This window comes from Quercus suber, unplaced genomic scaffold, assembly GCF_002906115.3.
Source record: "Quercus suber isolate HL8 unplaced genomic scaffold, Cork oak 2.0 scaffold_196, whole genome shotgun sequence".
NCBI classification, from domain to species: domain Eukaryota; kingdom Viridiplantae; phylum Streptophyta; class Magnoliopsida; order Fagales; family Fagaceae; genus Quercus; species Quercus suber.
Window position 1 is genome coordinate 715,013 of NW_027069654.1, and position 20,630 is coordinate 735,642.

Below are 20,630 nucleotides of genomic sequence, written 5' to 3' on the forward strand. Positions count from 1 at the left end.
TGTATAGCACACATATTTACTTGTACTGCACTCATATGCCTCCTATATAAAAGCACTTATGTATATTTTTTTATTGATGAAATAAAATACAATTACATTCAGTATTTCTAACATGGTATCAGAGCCACTACTCTAACATTTTCTTAGCAGTCTTGTCTTTATTGGTGTGACTCCAATCTCAACATCGCTTCCGCCATCACAGCAACCGCCGCAGCCTCTCGCTGTTGAACCTCCGACGTCTTCCAGCCGTCATCTTTGGGTTTCGGACCTGTAGCCGCCGTTGTTGAGGAGTTTCATGCTACAAAGATCACTGTCTGTTGCATCACCGCCGCAATATTGCTCCGATTACATTTGTGAAGGTGCCACAGAGATCATCTTGCACCGATCTACACACTCGTGGAAGCCTCGAAGCCATCGGAGACTGCACGTACCCCTACGCGCCACTCAAAGGTTCTACATCGCGACGCACACGCTCCACGCGCCTCCCACGCGCCACTGCATAGCTGGGTTCCTCCTCACGCGCCGCACCTCGCGCGAAATCTGCTCATCCACGTCAGCCCTAGCTGACATCAGCGCCTTGTCATCTGCTGACATCATCTCACAGTCAGCTTCCTGACGTCATCTGTTGACTTTGACAACGTTGACCGTTGACTTTTTTGCCAGAGTTAACTTTTGCAGTTCAGGTGCTCCTTATCTAGTTTTTCGCGTAGATTTCATTTTTGCAGTCCATTTTTGCATATTTTTCTTCTAAATGAAGAATAAGGACAGGTCTTCTTCTTATTGCAACAATCGTCGCTGCCAATCCATCAAACGTTTTTGCAATTTTTGAAAATGTTTTGGCCACAATATTGAGACTTGCTATCATCGCAACAAATCAACTGTGTCCATTTCTGCTGCTACTTTTACTAACACTAAGAATGTCCAACCAATGGCTCCTATCTCTGCATAGTCGAAGTCTTCTGGATCCACTTTCTTCATTTCCAGAGATAACCTTATAAATATCATCGCCAATGTCATTCGTATGGTTGGTAATGCATCTTATTCCTCTTCTCTCTCAGCTTTATCTGGTATGTCTCCTATCTCTTGGCTTATGGATTCTGCTTGTTGCAATCACATAACACCTCACTCGTCCTTATTTTCTGACATTACACCTGCACCGCACCCTCTTAATATTCGCATAACAAATGGTTCCACAATGTCTGGTCATAATATAGGTTCAATTCCAACCTCCAACCTCTCAGTTCCTGGAGTCTTTAATGTTCCTAACCTTTCTTATAATTTATTTTCTGTGGGACAATTATCTGAGTTGGGTTATCGCATTACCTTTGATTATTCTAGGCACATTGTGCAGGATCCTAAGACAGGACAGGAGCTTGGGACCGGTCCTAGAGTTGGGCGTATGTTTCCCGTGGACAACCTTCGTCTTCCACTTGTTGCTTCTGTTTCTGTTTCTGCAACTGCTGCAATTTCTTCCACTCTTTCCCTTGCACTTTGGCATGCTCGACTTGGTCATGCATCTTTCTCTCGGGTACAAGAATTGGATTCTAGAGGTTTGTTAGGTTCAATGTCTACAGAAAACTTTGATTATGTTTCATGTCAGTTAGGAAAACAACCAGCTTTGCCTTTCAATACTAGTAAATCAATATCAACTGATATCTTTGACCTTATTCATTCTGATGTTTGGGGGTTGTCCTCTGTCTCTAGTATTGGTGGGTCTAGATATTTTGTTATCTTTGTTGATGATTACTCTCGCTATAGCTGGATTTTTAATATGAAACATCGTTCTGAATTATTGGAAGTATATTCTAATTTTGCAAAAATGGTTGAAACTCAGTTTTCCAGACGCATCAAAATTTTTCGATCTGATAATGCTCTTGAATATACTTAATATGCTTTCCAAGCTATTTTGCATTTCTATGGCACTGTTCATCAACTAACTTGTCCAGGTACCTCTCAACAAAATGGTAAAGCCGAATGAAAACTTCGTCATATTCTTGACACTGTTTGTGCTCTCCTTCTCTCTGCCAAAGTTCTTGCTCCTTTTTAGGGTGAAACTGCTCTTCATGTTGTTCATACTATTAATCGCATTCCGAGTCCTGTTATCCAAATCAAACTCCATATGAGCGTCTTTTTGGATCACCTCCAGACTATCACCACCTTCACTCCTTCGGTTTTGCTTGTTTCATTCTTCTTCAGCCACATGAACATAACAAACTTGAGCCTCGATCAAGGCTTTGTTGTTTTCTTGGCTATGGCGAAACTCAAAAGGGGTATAGGTGTTATGATCCTATCTCTCATCGTCTTCATATCTCCCGCAATGTTGTCTTTTGGGAACATCGCCTTTTTGTCGAGCTCTCTCATTTCAATGCTTCCCTGTCCTCCTCCTCTGTCTTAGATCTTTTTCCAAATAAGGCACATATTCCTTCTGTAGCTGCTCCTGATCCTCCTGTAGTTGCTCCTGATTCTGTTGCTGTAGACTTTTCTGTCCAACCACCAGATATCACTGATCCCTTTCCTAATTCACCCTTTAATGAACAAGTGGAAGATGAACAGGTTGAAGATGAGCTACCCAACCCCAATTCTGAGCTTGGGTCTCCTGCTCTTGCTCTGCCTGAAGATCTTGCACAAGACATTGCACCTCGTCACTCAACTCGGGTAAGATCTATCCCTACACATTTACTTAACTATCATTGTTACACTACCCTTGTTACACTACACGAGCCTCACACTTATCCAGGGGCGAAGCCAGGATTTTTTGTTTGGGGGGGCCAAATTTTTTTACTAATATATTAGTCTTGAGTCAAGATAAACAATCACACACATGCGTAAACGCACATACACAAATATAAACATTAATATTTTGATACTAGAGTAGGTCATAATTTATGAATATATTGTGAATAAAATTAATAACTTTCACATATGTATATTCGCAAGATAATTTTTTAGGAGAATTTATCATCTTTTAAACTCCAATACTATACAAAGATATTAAACATGTACAAAAAACGAATTAGAAAAAACAAAAACTATCTTGTCTCTATAACTTCTAACAACTTCTATTTTTGTAGCTAAATATTTAGATTTTTAATACTTACATATAATAAAAAATAATTTTTTTAAATTTTGGGGGGGCCCAAGCCTTGCTGTAGCTCCGCCGCTGCACTTATCGTGAGGCTTCCACTGACCCTTTATGACAAATAGCAATGAAAGAGGAACTTGATGCATTATCTAAAAACCATACTTGGGATTTGGTGACACTTTTTCCTGGGAAATCTATGGTTGGTTGAAAGTGGATCTACAAGATTAAGACTCGCTCTGATGGGTCCATTGAGCGCTACAAAGCTCGTCTTGTTGCAAAAGGTTTTACACAAGAGTATGGGATTGATTATGAAGAGACCTTTGCTCCGGTTGCTCATATCTCATTTGTTCGTGCCCTCTTAGCTGTTGCTGCTACCAGTAAATGAGACCTTTTTCAGATGGATGTCAAAAAAGCATTCCTTAATAGAGATTTAAGTGAAGAAGTGTATATGCAACCTCCTCCTGGTCTCTCTATTGATTCAAACAAGGTTTGTCACCTTCGATGTGCACTTTATGGCCTTAAACAAGCTCCACGAGCTTGGTTTGCCAAATTTAGCTCTACCATCTCTCACTTGGGTTACATGGCCAGTCATTATGATTCTGCCTTATTTTTTCGTCGCACTGACAAAGGCACTATATTACTTCTCCTATATGTGGATGATATAATCATAACTGGTGATGACCTCAGTGGCATTCAAGAACTCAAGGCTTTTCTCAGTCAGCAGTTTGAGATGAAAGATCTTGGACATCTCAGCTACTTCTTGAGTCTTGAAATCACTCATTCTACAGATGGACTTTATATTACTCAAGCCAAGTATGCCTCTGAACTCTTGTCTCGAGCTGGACTTACTGATAGCAAGACTGTTGACACTCCAGTTGAGCTTAATGTGCATTTGACTCTCTCAGGGGGGAAACCATTGTCTAATCCCTCTCTTTACAGACGCTTGGTTAGCAGCTTAGTTTATCTCACTGTCACTCATCCAGACATTTCTTATGCTATTCACCAGGTGAGCCAGTATCTGTCTGCACCACGATCGACTCATTATGCTGCAGTTCTACACATTCTTCGATACCTAAAGGGCACTCTCTTCCATGGTCTTTTCTACTCTGCTCAGTCTCCTCTTATTCTTCGTGCATTTTCTGATACTGATTAGGCAGGAGATCCCACTGATCACAGGTCCACCACTAGTTATTGCTTTCTTCTTGGTTCTTCTCTAATTTCTTGGCGAAGTAAGAAACAAACTCATGTGGCCCGCTCCAGTATTGAAGCAGAATATCGTGCCCTTGCTGATACCACATCTGAGCTCCTTTGGCTACGATGGCTTTTTAAAGACTTAGGTGTGTCTACATCCTCTGCTACTCCTCTTTATTGTGACAACCAGAGTGCTATTCATATTGCTCACAATGATGTCTTCCATGAACGGACAAAACACATCGAGATCGATTGTCATTTTATCCGTTTTCATCTTGTCCATGGTGCTCTCAAACTAATCTCAGTCTCCTCTAAAGATCAACTTGCAAATATCTTCACCAAGTTACATCCTAAAGGACGCCTTCGTACTTTGGTTGACAACCTCAAGCTGGTCTCACACCCACCTTGAGTTTGAGGGGGGTTGTTAACGTGTATAATATATTGTGGGCTTTAGACCCAGTTAGGTTACTTGTATAGCACACATATTTACTTGTACTGCACTCATATGCCTCCTATATAAAGGCACTCATGTATATTCTTTTATTGATGAAATAAAATACAATTACATTCAGTATTTCTAACAAGGAATGTTTGGTTCAATGACTATGGTTGAGGTTCGAGAATTTGTACATTCAGGGTTTTTTTATACATTCTATTTTGGTGTTGATGGTGGATGTTTTTGAGTTGTGAATTGTTTTGGCTATGACATCAAGGTTGGGGTTTTGGCTAATAATGGTATGGTTTTGGCTAAATCAACAAAAGAAAATTCTTTTAAAATTTATATATATAGGATTATATTAAGAGAAAGGAAAGGGGAGAGTCCAAGCTCATCTTTAACTTTTGGATAAGAAATCCAATTACAAAGAGAAGAGATGGTTATAGACATGGACGGAGCCATTCATGGACCAGGTGCAATGCACCCCCCCCCCCCTAATTTTTTTAAAAATATATATATAATTATATAACTATATATTTAGGTACTAATTTTAGCAACTTCCTTCAATAAAATTACATTTTGTCCCCCTTATTGATCATTATAGGAAAAATGCTACAGTTACAAACTTTTTTATAATATGTTTACAGACTATTAAGGTAGCAAATTCTTACTGGTTTGCATTTGGGTCCACCACTTACATCACTTTTTTACTTACTAATAACCACTAATCACAACAAAAATTTGTAGATCTAGTATTTTCCTCCTTCTAAAGTCCATAAAAAAATTTATAGATCTAAAATTCGAAAAAATATATATACAAGCCCAAAATATTAGCCTAAAAAAATTACCAATAGGCAGTAGCAAAGCCCAAAATTTTTTTTTTTTGAGACTAATCAACCAATTTTACCAAAAACAAATAACTTAGCCCTTTAAAAAACTTTAAACAAAATAATTTTGTCCTTACCAACAAAAGACACACTTTACACACACATAAAAAAAATAATAATAAAAGAAAACCTTTGTCGGCTAAGCAATAGAGCCAAAAGCCGAAACTACTGCATATAACTAACAATAAAACCGCCCCCTCTAACTTCAAGTTCTGGCTCCATCCCTAGTTATAAACCCATCTCATTGTGTAGAAGCCATTACCATCAATCTAAACAAAACAACTTTTTAGCAAAAACATAAATAAATCCACTTAAAATTTTCTTGCATCAACCTTTACAATTTGTCCCCAAAATTTGTCAATGAATAGAGTCTTAATTCACTTATTGAAACTTTGTTCACCATCACTTTAATATAAATTATTATTCTCTCTCTCTCTCTCTGAAAATTTTCACTACCTTTGCCTCACTTTTTCCCACCAATTGACTTGGTCCTTTTGATAGAAAGAGAAGCAATGATTTTTTTGAGATTGAAATTAAGGGATGATTGCAACAATGGTCGACCATGATTTACGATTGGTAAATAGTCCACCACATATAGTTAACCGTTGTTGGAACTATAGTGTTGAAGACTGCTCAAATTAATAAACAAAATTACAAGGTAATATCAATAATAAATTAGTAAAGCAAGATATGCTCAGATTAACTTATAAACAAAATAGACAAGTGCAAAAACATATAAAATTAAACATTAAGTAAAACTTATCGCCGAGGCACGAAACTAAATCCGCTATCCTTAAGAAGCGATTTCGCTCTCACTAGAATGAATTTGTCGGTGCAAATGGCTCAGGCGGTTGCTCTCCATGATACAATGGCAACTCTGTTAATATGTACTCATAAACAGAGTTTGAACTCGTCACAAATGCCCAAGAAAAAGTTTTCAGTTAAAACCAGAGGATAAAAGTATCAAAGTAAACTTTTGATCTTTTGCAACTAATCTTCTCTATATAATTTGAAACTCTAAGGCTCTTAAAAGGAAGTAGTCAAGGGAAAAAGGGTGAAAAGAGAAAGACGAAATTGGGGGAGGTTTTGTTTCCCATTGATGCCCTAACCATTGTGTATTTCCTGCACAAAGTGGGGAAGGTGTTGGTTGACCTGTTGCTAAGGAAAGAGGAGAAAATTTGGGGTTTTGTTTGCTGCCAACAACTCACACGGCTGTAGGATTATTCTACAGCTTGGGCTTGGGCTTTCCAACCAAAGTTCATGGGCTTAAGTTTTAAATTCACACAATAATTTTAAAACATGCCCAACAATCCCCCACATGTTTTAAATTTTATTTTTTTTCAAAAATTGGGCAATCACAAGATGAAATAGTGTTGATGTCTTGTGGACTTGAATCACACATGGAATTTGTATTCTAGAGTTCTCAAAATCTTGGTGATACAAGATCTTGAACCAGTTTCATGAACCACAAGAATACGAACACCTTTGCTTGTGAATTCTTGGACGAGTTCTTGATTTGGCACATTTCGGCCATGCGCCCTATCTGGATTTTCATGAGTGCTCCAGAGAGTTTGCTTTCACTCTCATAGAAAATGGCCCCACCTCCACACTCACATAGTTGAATTCATCAAGTGTGTACTACCATACACCTTCTATAAAGGCTATGAATTCATTAAGAGTCTTAAACTCAACCTCACTAATTTGGTAGTAAGCACTCTCTACACCATAGGGAGGGATAGTAAGATCTCATTCTCACTAATAGTGTCATCTTGAATCTCTCCATGATGCCCATTGAACCTTTTGTTGACATAGGTTGGGTTGTCATCATGGGTGATTCACTTAATGGGCTTAAATCCCATCCCCCATGATGTGTCATAGACCAATTGTCTAGTTAGCCCTTTGGTCAAAGGATCCACAAGATTCTTTTCTGACCATACAAACTCCATGACAATTACACCATTGCCTATGAGTTGCCGCACTATATTGTGTCTTAGGCATGTAGGGAATTAACTTGAAATTCTCAAACCTATGAGAAACAAAATAGAGAAAACACACAGTAAAGAAAAAAATAATAATAATCACACGCACTAGACAATATTTACATGGTTTGGCAATTTGTCTACGTCCACAGAGTCGCAAGAATTTTACTATTATCAGAGAAAAATACAAAGTGCGGCAATACAGTTTTTTCTCTCTCAAAAACTACAACAACAAACTCTAATCACCAAAATAACGTTTTCTACATCCTGCGCACAGGGTTGATGACCGAACCCCTAGGAGGCTTGACCATGAGCGCTACAAGGCCCAAGCCTCCACTCCATGGACTAAGCCTCAACAAGGCATATATGCCTCCTCTTCCCATTATAAATTTTATTTCTTACACACACAATTGTAGCTTGGGAATCACAATGCAATGATATTGATGTTAATGGCTTATCCCATTTTGGCATATCAGCAAGTAAATTTCTAAGCCACTCAGCTTTGGTTCCTGCCTTTTCTAAAGTAACAAACTCAGACTCCATTGTTGATCTATCATTACAAGTTTTTTTAGAAGACTTCCAAGATATAGCTCCTTCACCTAAGGTGAAAACATATCCACTAGTGGAGTTGGTCTCATCATTATCTGATATCCAATTTGCATCACAATAGCCTTCTAAAACTGTTGAACGACTTGTATATGTAAGGCCCAAATTCATGGTGCCTTTCAAATATCACAAGAGACGAGTTAGTGCATTCCAATGTTCATAGGCAGGGTTATGTGTATATCTACTAAGTTTACTAACAGCATATGTAATGTCAGAGCATGTACGATTCATCAGAAACATTACACTACCAGTAATTTTAGCATACTCAGATTGTGCAACAGGGGACCCTCTATTTTTCTTTAAATGTATGCTTGGGTCATATAGAGTTCTCATAGGGTCACAATCAAAATGATTGAATTTTTTAAGTACTTTCTCAAAATAGTATGATTGGGAAAGTGTAATCCCTTCACTATTTCTAATGATTTTTATTCTCAAAATTACATCAGCATCTCCAAGGTCTTTCATATCAAAGTTTGAAGATAAGAGGTCTTTAGTACCTTTTATAACATCCATGTCAGTTCCCAAAATTAACATGTCATCCACATATAGGCATATGATAACACCACTATCACTAGAGAATTTATTATACACACATCTATCAAATTCGTTCACAAAAATCCATTAGAAATTAAAGTGTTATCAAATTTTTTATGCCATTTTTTGGGAGCTTGTTTCAAACCATATAATGATTTTCTAAATTTACACACTATACTTTCTTGTCCTTGAACCACAAAACCCTCTGGTTGGTCCATGTAAATTTCTTCATCTAAATCACCATTTAAAAATGCAATTTTGACATCCATTTGGTAAACAATCAATTTATGTATTGAGGCCATAGCAATTAGAATCCTAATTGTAGATAATCTTGTCACAGGTGAATAAGTGTCAAAGTAATCTATCTCTTCTTTTTTAGTATACCCTTTTGCCACTAATCTAGCTTTGAATTTGTCTATGGTCCCATCTACTTTTAATTTCTTTTTAAACACCCATTTGCAACCAATGGTCTTGCATTTTCTAGGGAGCCCATACATGGTTAGCCATGATTGATTCTAACTCACTATGGATTGCTTCCTTTCAAAAGGTTGCATCTACTAATTTCATGGCCTCTTGATAAGTTTTTAGGTCATCTTCAATAAGAAAAGTAGCGATAAAGTCAGGCTTAAAGTTGGTTCCATTTTTAGGTCTTTTACTGTGTCTTAACTCTTGTGTTGAATGACATTCATCTAAGTTTGAACTTGATCTCACTTGGGGTATTATTGATGAGGATTCATTAGTGAGTCTTGTTGTCTTCATAGGAAAAATGTGCTCAAAGAAATTAGCATCCCTAGTCTCCACTATGGTGTTAGTCTCCAATACTAAGCACCTACAGGCGGGACTGTTTTGTGTATATCCTATAAAAACATTATCCTTGGTTTTAGGACCTATCTTTTTTTTTTTTATGTGGCTTAGGAATTCCAACCTTTGCCAAACAGCCCCACACCTTAAAGTACCCTAAGTTTAGTGCATGTCCTTCCCACAATTCATATGGAGTTTTTCTAATCTTTTTATGTGGAACTCTGTTTAATACATGACATGCAGAAAGGATAACCTCCCCCCACATGTTGGAAGGAAGACCAGAGCTAATGAGCATGGCATTCATCATATCTTTTAGGGTTCTGTTTTTCCTCTCCACTATTCCATTTTGTTCAGGTGTACTGCGAGCAGTGACTTCATGAACAATACCATTTTCTTCACAAATTTTTTTTAAGTAAAGCAGAACCATATTCTCTTCCTCCATCAGACCTAAGCCTTTTAATTTTCTTATTTTTTTGATTTTCAACTTCTGTCTTAAATTTTATGAACATGTTTTCAGCTTCATCTTTACTACTTAAAAGGTATACCCTTGTATATCTAGAGTAGTCATCTATAAATGTCATATAATGTTTTTTAACTCTTCTACTCATATAATTTTTGACGTCTCCTAAATTACTATGAATGAGTTCTAAAAGTTCAGAGCTTCTTTCAACAGTTTTGAAAGGTTTTTCAAAATGTTTTGCTTCTACTCATATTTCACACTTTGAATGCTTTAAATTAGTTAAATTTGGAATTAGGCTGATATATTTCATCCTTTTGATGGCTACAACATTCACATGCCCTAGCCTAGCATGCCAAAGATCCAAAGACTCGACAATATAAGCAAAAGAGTTACTAGATATATTCATGTTCTCACAATCAATTTCAAGCACAAATAAGCCTTCATGACAAAATCCCTTACCCACAAAATCACCATTTTGACTAAGGACAGTCTTATTAGATTCAAAAACAAGTTTTATGCTTGCCTAATTGAGCAATAACCCAAACACCAAATTTCTACACATGTTAGGAACATGAAGAACAAAGTGCAAGGCTAAAGACTTACCAGGAGTAAATTTCAGAAGTATGTTTCCCTTTCCAGCAACTCTTGCAATACTAGTCTCCCAAATAAACATTCTCTTCATATGTTACTTCCTCATAATTAAGAAATAACTCCTTGCTGGAGCAAATGTGTTTAGTAGACCCAGTGTCCACTACCCAATCAGTTATGTTATTGACTAACTTCATTTCCGAAACAAGTGATGCCTCATATTCTAATATAATATTAGGAACATCATACATTTTGTTAATCAATAAGAACATAAATCACTCCTTAAGATTGTTGGAAATATAGTGTAGAAGATTGCTCAAATTAATTAACAAAATTATAAGGCAATATCAATAATATATCTATAAAGATATGCTGAGATTAACTTATAAACAAAATAAACAAGTGCAAAAATATATAAAGTTAAGGATTAAGTAAAACTTATCGCCGAGACACGAAACTGAATCCGCTATCCTTAAAAAGCGATTTTGCCCCCACTGGAATGAATTCGTTAGTGCAAATAGCTTAAGCAATCGCTCTCCAGGATACAGCGGCAACTCTGTTAATGAGCACTCACAAACAGAGTTCGAACTTGTCGCAAATGCCCAAGATAAAGTTTTCAATAAATACCAAAGGATAAAAGTATCAAAGTAAAGTTTTGATCTTTTGCAACTAATCTTCTTTATATAAGTTGAAACTCTAAGTGTTTGTTTGACAAGATTATTTTTGCCAACTTATTTTATTATTCAGCTTATTTTTGCTACTATTCATGGGTCCCACTGTACTATTTTAGTTAACTTCTACATTTATTTATAGTACTTTCAACAAAAAATTTTCAGTTTCAACAAAATAAGCGGATCCCAAATAGACCCTAAGGCTCTTAAAATGAAGCAGTGAAGGGAAAAAAAGGTGAAAAGAGAGACAAAATTGGGGGAGGTTTTGTTTCCCATTGATGCCGCAACCATTGTGTGTTTTCTGCAAAAAGTGGGGAAGGTGCTAGCTAAGCTGTTGCTAAGGAAAGAGGAGAAAATTTGGGGTTTTGTTTGCTGCCAACAATTTACACGGCTGTAGGAAAATTCTAGAGCTTGTGCTTGGCCTTTCCAACCAAAGTTCATGGGCTTAAGTTTTAAATTCACCCAATGATTTTAAAACATACCCAACAACCGTGATTTGTAATTGTGCTGGCTTGGTGCTTGCAAGATCACGGGTCACATTGAGTAATTAGCGATAATCAAGACTGTTTGGTTCAATAACCAAGGTTAAGGTTCGAGGATTTATACATTTAGGGTTTTTTTATATTCTATTTTGGTGTTGATGGTAGATGTTTGTGAGTTGTGAGTTGTTTTGGCTAATAATGGTATGAGTAGTGTAGTGAAGGACTTAGGAAGATTTGTAAATTGGGAAAGATTTTGGCCAAATGAGGAAAAAGGTGGAAGAGAATGGAAAGAGAGAAAAAAAAATTTTAATTAAATAAATAAACAAATATTGAGCTTGATGCAAATTTATGTGGATTTAAGTTTACTAAATTGACAAAAGTGAGATTTTTAGACCATATTTGGTTAAAACTACATTGAAATTGATGTGAATACTCTTTGAAAATACTTAAAGACAAAAATAATAGTATAAATTTGAGTAATCATAATTCACCTTATTTGAAATTAACATCAAACAAAAAAGAAAAAAGAAAAAATCTAAATCAATATTATGGTGCCTCAACCCATAGCAATTGGGCTTCGAGCCCCAATTAATTTGATAGGAGTGTTATTGTACTGTTGCATTAGCTAGCTTGGGAAGTTAGTTAGTAATGAGTTGTGAGAGTTGTACTAGTAGTTAGTTAGTTAGCCTAAGAGTTGTAACTGATTGTATAACAAAATTCATACCTGTACTGAATGTATAGCAAATTGCTCTACTATAAAAGGGTAATCTAGATTGTAAGCAAGGACATTGAGGGATGATATGCAATTTCCTTCTCTTTGCTCTTCCTACCACTCTTTCTATTCTCTTATTTACTCTAATCTACTCTAGAAGGCCTAGTTCCTTCGAAGAATTACCACAGCTATTTTCATTACTTGATAAGAACTATTAAGTTCTTATCATTTGGTATCAAAGCCACTTTCATGCCACCATAACAAGAATTGGAACAATTTTTTCAAATCAATGACAAGATTGCTTCCATTGAAGTATGTCCCTACACCAAAATTCTAGAAACTCTCCTTACATATTCTGCAACAAATCCAAACCCAAAACCTGTCCAAGTTCTAGAATCTACAGCAAAAACAATTTCATTGTTGAGCAGAAACTTTCTTCAAGAACCTAATTTTGGAACTAAGAGAACCAAGCCATGAAACTTCCTATGCTCAATGGAAAATTTCCATATAGTTGGATTTACCATGCAAATAATTTCTTCACCTATCATAGAACTCCTTGGTACCACAAGGTCGTTACAGCTTCTTGTTATGTAGAAGGAGAAGCCCTAATATGGCTCCAAGAAGTTGATCACTTCACCAATTGGGGGACTTTTGTGGAAGCTCTTCTCACAAGATGTGGATCCACATCATATGTTGATTCTATTGAGTGCATTATCAAGCATAAACCAATATCATGTGTGGGTGTAGTTCCGAGGGCTGATGACCATGAAGTGCAGCAACCAAAAAATACATGGAAACTCTTGGAAAGTTTGCAGCAGCAACTGAAGCAACTTTCAAAAAATTTCAGTTTAGAAACACCATTAAGGATTCAAGAGACAACGACCCAAGTATCAACAACTTTCAAAACCATGATTGAAGAAACAACAAAGATTCAAGAGTCACATAGTCAATTCTTAAAAATAACGAAAGAAGAAAGAATGGAGAAGTTAGAAAGTATGACTAAAGAAGATTTAAGGACTTTAGAAACAATTGACCAGATCTCCAAGGATCAATCCAAGGTCAAGGAATTGAAAGAAATAGAAGTGCTAACATGCAACCAAAGCGTGATCAAAATCCTACCACTGGTTGGTGATTTAGAGACTCAAAAGTCCTTGCCTAGACTAAGGTAGAATTTTATTAGGAAGGCACAAAATCATGGCATGTACAAGTGGTTGAAGAAGAGTATATTACCAAGGTAATCAAGTTGTTCCCAAGGTATTGGGCAATTGGAAGATAACCCTTGATGTATTGGGAGGTTGTTGTACCAGTTGCATAGCAACTGCATTACTTGCAATTATGGTTGCCATATTGGTATTGCCTTAAGGCCTTTCAAGAATATAGTTGGCCCAATGCTCTCACCTTCACCTTGTGAGCAAAGTGTTTTAAAGAGGGATGGAATGATGGTTGATGTTGTAACTAGAGTGCTGGAATGTATCTTTTAGTATTATGGTTGGTGTTGTAGCAGGAGTGTGTTGTGTTTTGTGTTGTGGTTGGTGTTGCAGCAGGAGTGTAATGTGTGTTTGGTAGGTGTGGTAGCAGGATTGTTCTCTATGTTGTGGATTATAGCAAAAGGCGATGTATCTTGGTAGTATGGTAGTGGTAGTGTGATTTACAACATTACAACATTAGTGCACTGTGGTCATATGTTCTGCAGAAATGCATAATTATGGCAACAGGAGTATGTTTTACAATAGTAGTGCATCAGTGTCTGTGCTATAATAGTTGGCAATGTATTGTGATGCATTGTTGTATTCTGCAACAAAGTATTGCAATAATGTGTTTTAGACACTAGAGCATGGTTATGTCCTTTAGTCTTACCTTGTGGACAAGGTTTTTTAAAGGAGGATGAAATGATAGGATTTTTACTGTACTGTTGCATAAGCTAGCTTGGGAAGTTAGTTCGTAATGAGTTGTGAGAGTTGTACTAGTGGTTAGTTAGTTAGTCCAAGAGTTGTAACTGATTGTATAACAGAATTCATACCTATACTAAATGTATAGCAGATTGTTCTACTATAAAAGGGCAATCTGGATTGTAAGCAAGGACATTGAAGAATGATATGCAATTTCCTTCTCTTTGCTGTTCCTACCACTCTCTCTATTCTCTTCTTTACTCTAATCTACTCTAGGAGGCCTAGTTCCCTCAAAGAACTACCATAGCTATTTCCATTACTTGATTAAGAACTATTGAGTTCTTATCATAATTTGTATACAATTTAAGGGTATAGCCCACAAAGGAAGTTCCAAAGAGAAGTTTGGCAAGAGGGTAATGGATAAAGGCTACTATGTAGTGGTTGATAGCTAAAAATATGGCTTCTTGAGGAGGACCTCAAGTGACCAAGGTTCCCTTTTTTGGTGTCCGAGCTGGATAACCTTTTCCAATTAATTGATGAATTACTTCTCTCTTTCAAGATGCTTCTCTCCCCCAAAGAATGTTCCAACCCTTCTTCTTTGAATCTCCTTCCTTTTATACTCTTCCGTTATTGGGCTAGTAATTTTGCCTGTGCATGGGTCTTGTCATTTGCCTGATTTAAATGGTTCTTTCAATCTTAGCCACTTTTTCAACTTATCTAATCTCATACCGGGGGTGGTTCCCTTTGGCTCCGTCCTATGCTTAGATGGCGGATTCCCCAAAGTTATTATTTCTTGCCGGCACTATTTTCCTTCCTCGAGGGTAAGTAGGACCTACTCAAATCCTTTCATGGTAGGCTAGTGACTTACACCTCAGTCCAACTCAAACCTATCACATGTAGGCCAAGCTTGGGCTTGGTGGTCCTTAGTGATAGACCCACTTGAGGGCTGGGGGGGCCTTGGCCCCCCTTGGTTTTTTGAAAATTTTTTCCTAGCATATATGTATGTGTGTGTGTGTGTGTATATATATACAGAAATTTTAAAATCTACCCAAAATATTTATTCTTGGCCCCCCTCCACAAAAAAAGTTAGTAAATTAACTCCAAAATATGTGAAATGCATTTAGTTGACGTGTAGATGTATGGTTTGACAGAGGACTAAAAAAACATTTTGCTTTGCAGTTGTTATTTAGAACAATCAATAGATATTTTATCGTTTTTTGCTTAATTTTTTTTTAAACACCAAAATACAAATTGGAGTGGCAATTTGATAGAGTTAATACCAAAATACTTCTTTTTTTTTTTTTTTTGTTGCTTTTTACTAATTTTCAGCACAATACAACTATAAGATATAGAATAAATAAAGGCTGTGTTTGTTTCGTGTAAAACGTTTTCCGGAAAATATGTATTTTCCGGAAATGCTATTTTCCGGAAAAGGAAAATATTTTAAGTGTTTGGTTGAATTATGAAAATTGTTGTGGAAAATATTTTTATGCGTTTGGTTGTATTAGGAAAATGCTATTTTCCGGCATCAAATTCCGGCAACAACACAACCAAACTCCGGCAACAACAACAACAACAACAACAACAACAACAACAACAACAATAATCAGTTCATTAAAAAAAAAAAACAACAACAACAATCAAATTAAAAAAACAACAACAACAACAATCAAATTAAAAAATAAAAATAAAAAATCTGAGAGATCGAGGAAGAGAGAGCGTGGAGGCGATGGGTGTGATGGCGCGATCGCGATGGGCTCTGGGCTTGGAGGCGATGGCGCGATCGAGGAGACGACACGATCGAGGAGACGACGACGTGCAACGGCGCGATCGAGGAGGCGATGGCGCGATCGACTGGTCGACGATGTGCGATGGCGCGATCGAGGAGGGCGATGGCGCGATCGACTGGTCGACGATGTGCGATGGCGCGACTCGTGGACTCGTGGGTCTCGCCGACGCGGTGCGACTGGTGGGTTCGTGGTTCGAAGGTCGCCGGCGATGGGCTCTGGGCTTGGAGCGCCGGTTTGTGCTCTCTCTGGGTCGGTGCTCCTTTCTCTCTTTTCCGGTTCGTGCTCCTTTCTCTCTTTTCTTTCTCTCTTTTCCGGAAAATTTGGTTTGAAGTGAAAATAAGGCCGGAAATCAATTTCACCCGTTTTTGGCCTTATTTTCGGTCAAAGGGAAATCAATTTCCGTTGACCCAATTTTCCCAAGCACCCAAACACAGCAATTTTCCGGAAATTGATTTCCGGAAGTGGTTTGAAGTTGAAACAAACACAGCCAAAATCTTTTTTTTTGACACAATAGAAATTTTTTTTTTTTTGGTTTATGCTTTGGCCCCCCTAACTTAGAATCCTGATTTAGTCCAAAGTGGTCCTTGGCCTGAGCTCAACGTGGGCCGAACTTTGTCCACTCACAAGTATTTATGCCTTTTCTTTTATAGATACAATATGATTTAAATATATAGCATCCTCTCAATAATGATTATTTTTTTTTATTATTAAGCTAAAACATTAATTAGTTTATTTTTAGTTGAACCAGGTCACTTATTCAATTGCAAGAAACTTAAGTATTGAGCTAAATGGTGGAACCTATATTTCCTAGGCTTGCTTGGAAATTATCAAATAAGAAATTTTATTATTCAAGAAAACTAACTCTATTTAAGTAAAAGGATTATGTTAACAAGTGCTCTTAAAACAATTGTTAATAGATCATTTTTAGAAATTTTTAATACAACTTTTATGAAAAATATAAAAAAGTTCAAAAAAGTCAATTAATTTTTTATTTTCCAGTAAAATTTTTTAAAAATAATTTATAAACCAATGTCCTTAGAGTATTCATTAACTTTTTCCAAAGTAAAATAGTACACTTTCTTCCATAGCTCAATTATTGAATTGTGAAAATAATAGTAACTCTCAAAAAATAGAAAAAATACGAATAATAAGATAGTATCAAAATCTTATGTACCAGTAGTAAAAATACAATTTAACTTCTAGTAAGGCCTAGTTTTCCGAAGCCCAAATATTGTCGGCCAATTATTTTATATTTTTGTACATGTACGTGGCATAAGCCCACATGAGAAATCTTTGTGTCTACTCCTAACTCAAAACTCCTGGAATCAGTCACCATGGCAGATCAACTATGAAGAAGAAGAAGAAGTAGAAGCGCAAGAGCAATAGACCTATGAAGCATACAGCTGCTACGCCAGAGCCTCAAAATGCAGATTCAAACTAGACCAATTCCACCACTGTGGGTTTGCAAATTCTTGCTATTCTAATACCAGCTATGGAGTTGTTACACCACATTTGTTTTACTCCTCATAATGGAACTGGAGTTATCATTATATGCTCAACAAGGGAGCTAGCAATACAGACCCAACTACTATTCTCAGACCCTTGGTTTGGTTATTGGTGGTTCACCTAGAAGAAGTGAAGCAGACCATATTGTCAAAGGAGTTAATTTATTAGTGGCAACACCTAGTCGACTGCCTGACCATCTTCAAGATAACATGGGATTAATTTCTTAAAACTTTATTGTATTGCACACCCAATTCTTTAACATTATTTTTTTTGTTACTATTAATATTTTGGATAGAGTTTTCAAGTTCCTCCAACACACTACATCTACATGTCACTTCAAATAAAACCAATTCTGGTTCAATACCCATTTTCACAATCATACGATGTGACTTATTGTGATTGGTAGAAAACAAGTGGTGAATCTATGTAAAAGTGCAAGATAGTCCGTCATAGTTTGTCATATATGATAGTTATAAAAATAGGCGTGGAATTAGTTATGGTCCTAAAATTACTCTCTGGTCACATGATCCGCTTAATAATAGCCATGTGACTTGCTTTGCTTTATTAGTTGTTTAAGAGAAAGTTGTTAGAGGTGATTTCTCATTAGAGCTCATTTGGTAAAGTATTTTTGTCAAAAATATCCTAATCATTTTTTTTTCTTTTCAAAATTCTAATTTTTTTTTCCTCTCAAAATCATACCATGATATCCATTTTGGTAATTTCAAATGTTTACAGCACTTCTATAAGAATATTTACCAAAACCCATCAAAGCATTTCGAATGTATATAGCTGCTTCGGCAAATCATTTATCAAACAATATTTTGGTAAAAATGCCACAGCTGCTTTATACAGCATTTCTTTGAAGCAGCTTTCACAAAGATGCAACACTACGAAATTAGCCCTTGTTGGATTGCATGATTTAGTGACAACTACCAAGAAAGAAGAGATGATATGGATAGACACTGCTTATATATTTGATATTTGCCTAACAACTACACACTGGTTACTTGCTAGTTCTCATGTCTCAGTATTGCAACAAGTGATGGCAATGGGCTGTTTTCTGGTGGATTTCAAGTTGAATTTTGACTAGTCACTTGCTTAGGTTTGAGTTCGCTCCTGTGTTTTATTACATTTGCCTCAGATAAATCTGGCATGTAGTTTATTCATTAGATTATTTAACTTATAATTTACATTTAATTGATTAGATCATTTACCTTATAATTTATATTTAATGTATACATCTGGCATCGATGTATTTGAAGTCCATATTGTTTCCTTAGTTTGGCTAAGTTTCCTTGAGTCTAGGGATGGGAATGGGGAGAAAATATATTGAATAATGTTTTCTTTTTTTCTCAAGTTAAAGCTAGTTATTCCATGCATTTTATCTATATATGTTCTAATTGTTTTTTTCTTTTTAAACTCGAACTCACAGTGACCAATGATTGATGAAGCTGTCAGGATATTGTAAGCAAACTTTGAGGAAGAAATGAAGCAGATTATTAAGCTCCTACCAAAGGTAAGCTATATGGTAATCATGTTTATTTTTTATTATAGTCAATTAAGGCAGTTAACATATGGGAGTAAACATGGTATGAAAGTTTAAGGCTATGTCAAGTTTTCACCAAAACTAACAGTATGGCCAGGTTGTGTTTGGTTCAGAGGAAAAAGGAGGGGGGGAGGGGGGAAAACAAAGGGATAATAATGAAAAACTGACTTTGTTTCCCTAGCATTTCTAAGCTGTTTTAGATTGTTTTTCTTTCCCTCCATTTGGTACTTCCCAAGATCCCAATGAATGGAAAGTAAAACTTGTACATATATTTGTTCTAAAGAAGGTTATATTACTTGACTGAGCAGACATGCATATTTTAATGCAACTTAGCTTTACTTCCAAAGCAAGTTGATCAAATGCCTGGGTTCTTGTAGTTGCAATAACTAGGTTGTTCATCCCAGGTCTTGGTTGAGAACTTTGCTGCCTTAAAATTGATGTACTGATTGAAAGAACTGTCTCAATTATTGGTTTCACTGAGCTTTGGCCCTGATGACACTTCTCCACCCACAAGAATGAGTGGAGGGTGAGATTGTGGGTTCAAGATCCACTAGATGCTTGTGGAACTTACCAATACACACACTTATACACTCTGTCAGCTGATTCATGGATTTCAATTTCCCACCACTTGAACTTAGGATTGTGGGTCTGATGCTAGGACATTGCTGCTAAAGACATGCTGTTATCTATTAGTCAATTTCTACATCTAGCATGCAGTTTATTTTTCTGAAAAAGCTTCTGCTTTGATTAGCGATGTATTGATTAGATGTAGAAATATTCTTAGTTCCATTTACTTTCTCAATTAGTATTTGAAATCATGTACTATTTCATTTGAAATCCAAGGTTCTTTAACGTTGTCAATAGCAATTATTTGATAGAAAATTGCTCTGTCACATAAGCTATTTCTGTGCACTGCATGTCAAGTAGTATAGTGTACTTTCAGGCAGCAAAAGTCCCTGTTAAAGAGTATGAATTTGATCAAAAGAAGTTGGCTAATGTGCAGTCTCACCTGGTACTTTCCTGGTTCCATATATTATGGTCAATATCTTTTCTATAATAAACTGCAGGATTTAGATTAGAGTATTTGGGTTATTGCAGAAGTTGATGGCCAGTAACTATTATTTGAATTAGTCTGCTAAAAATGCATACAGATCTACCTATTAGTCTGCTAAAGATGCATATAACTCTCACTCTATGAAAGACATGTTTGAAGTCCACCACCATGATCTGCAGGTAAAAGCTTTTCTCCTCGGTACACGAGAACCTGTATCTATCAAGCATTGTCAACATATGAGTATATATTGTTGACAACAATTTTAGGGGTGATGGGAATGTTCTAGAAATATAAAATTTAAGGGCCTTTCTTGAATTTAGGTGTCTGGAGCAATTTGGTTCCAAATAAGTATCACCTAGCTGGTTCAATTAGAGCGTTTGGTTAGCTTTATATCCAGTACTAATTCCTGGGAAATG

At 36.5% G+C, this 20,630-nt stretch overlaps 1 long non-coding RNA gene across 1 annotated transcript; it reads left to right on the forward strand.

Moving 5' to 3' along the window:
- Positions 1–18,382: 18,382 nt before the first annotated feature.
- LOC136069906 (uncharacterized) lies at positions 18,383–20,000 on the forward strand. Its single transcript, XR_010631103.1, has 3 exons — positions 18,383–18,716; positions 19,047–19,130; positions 19,565–20,000. It is a non-coding gene; the product is annotated as an uncharacterized LOC136069906 (long non-coding RNA).
- The last annotated feature ends 630 nt before the right edge of the window (positions 20,001–20,630 follow it).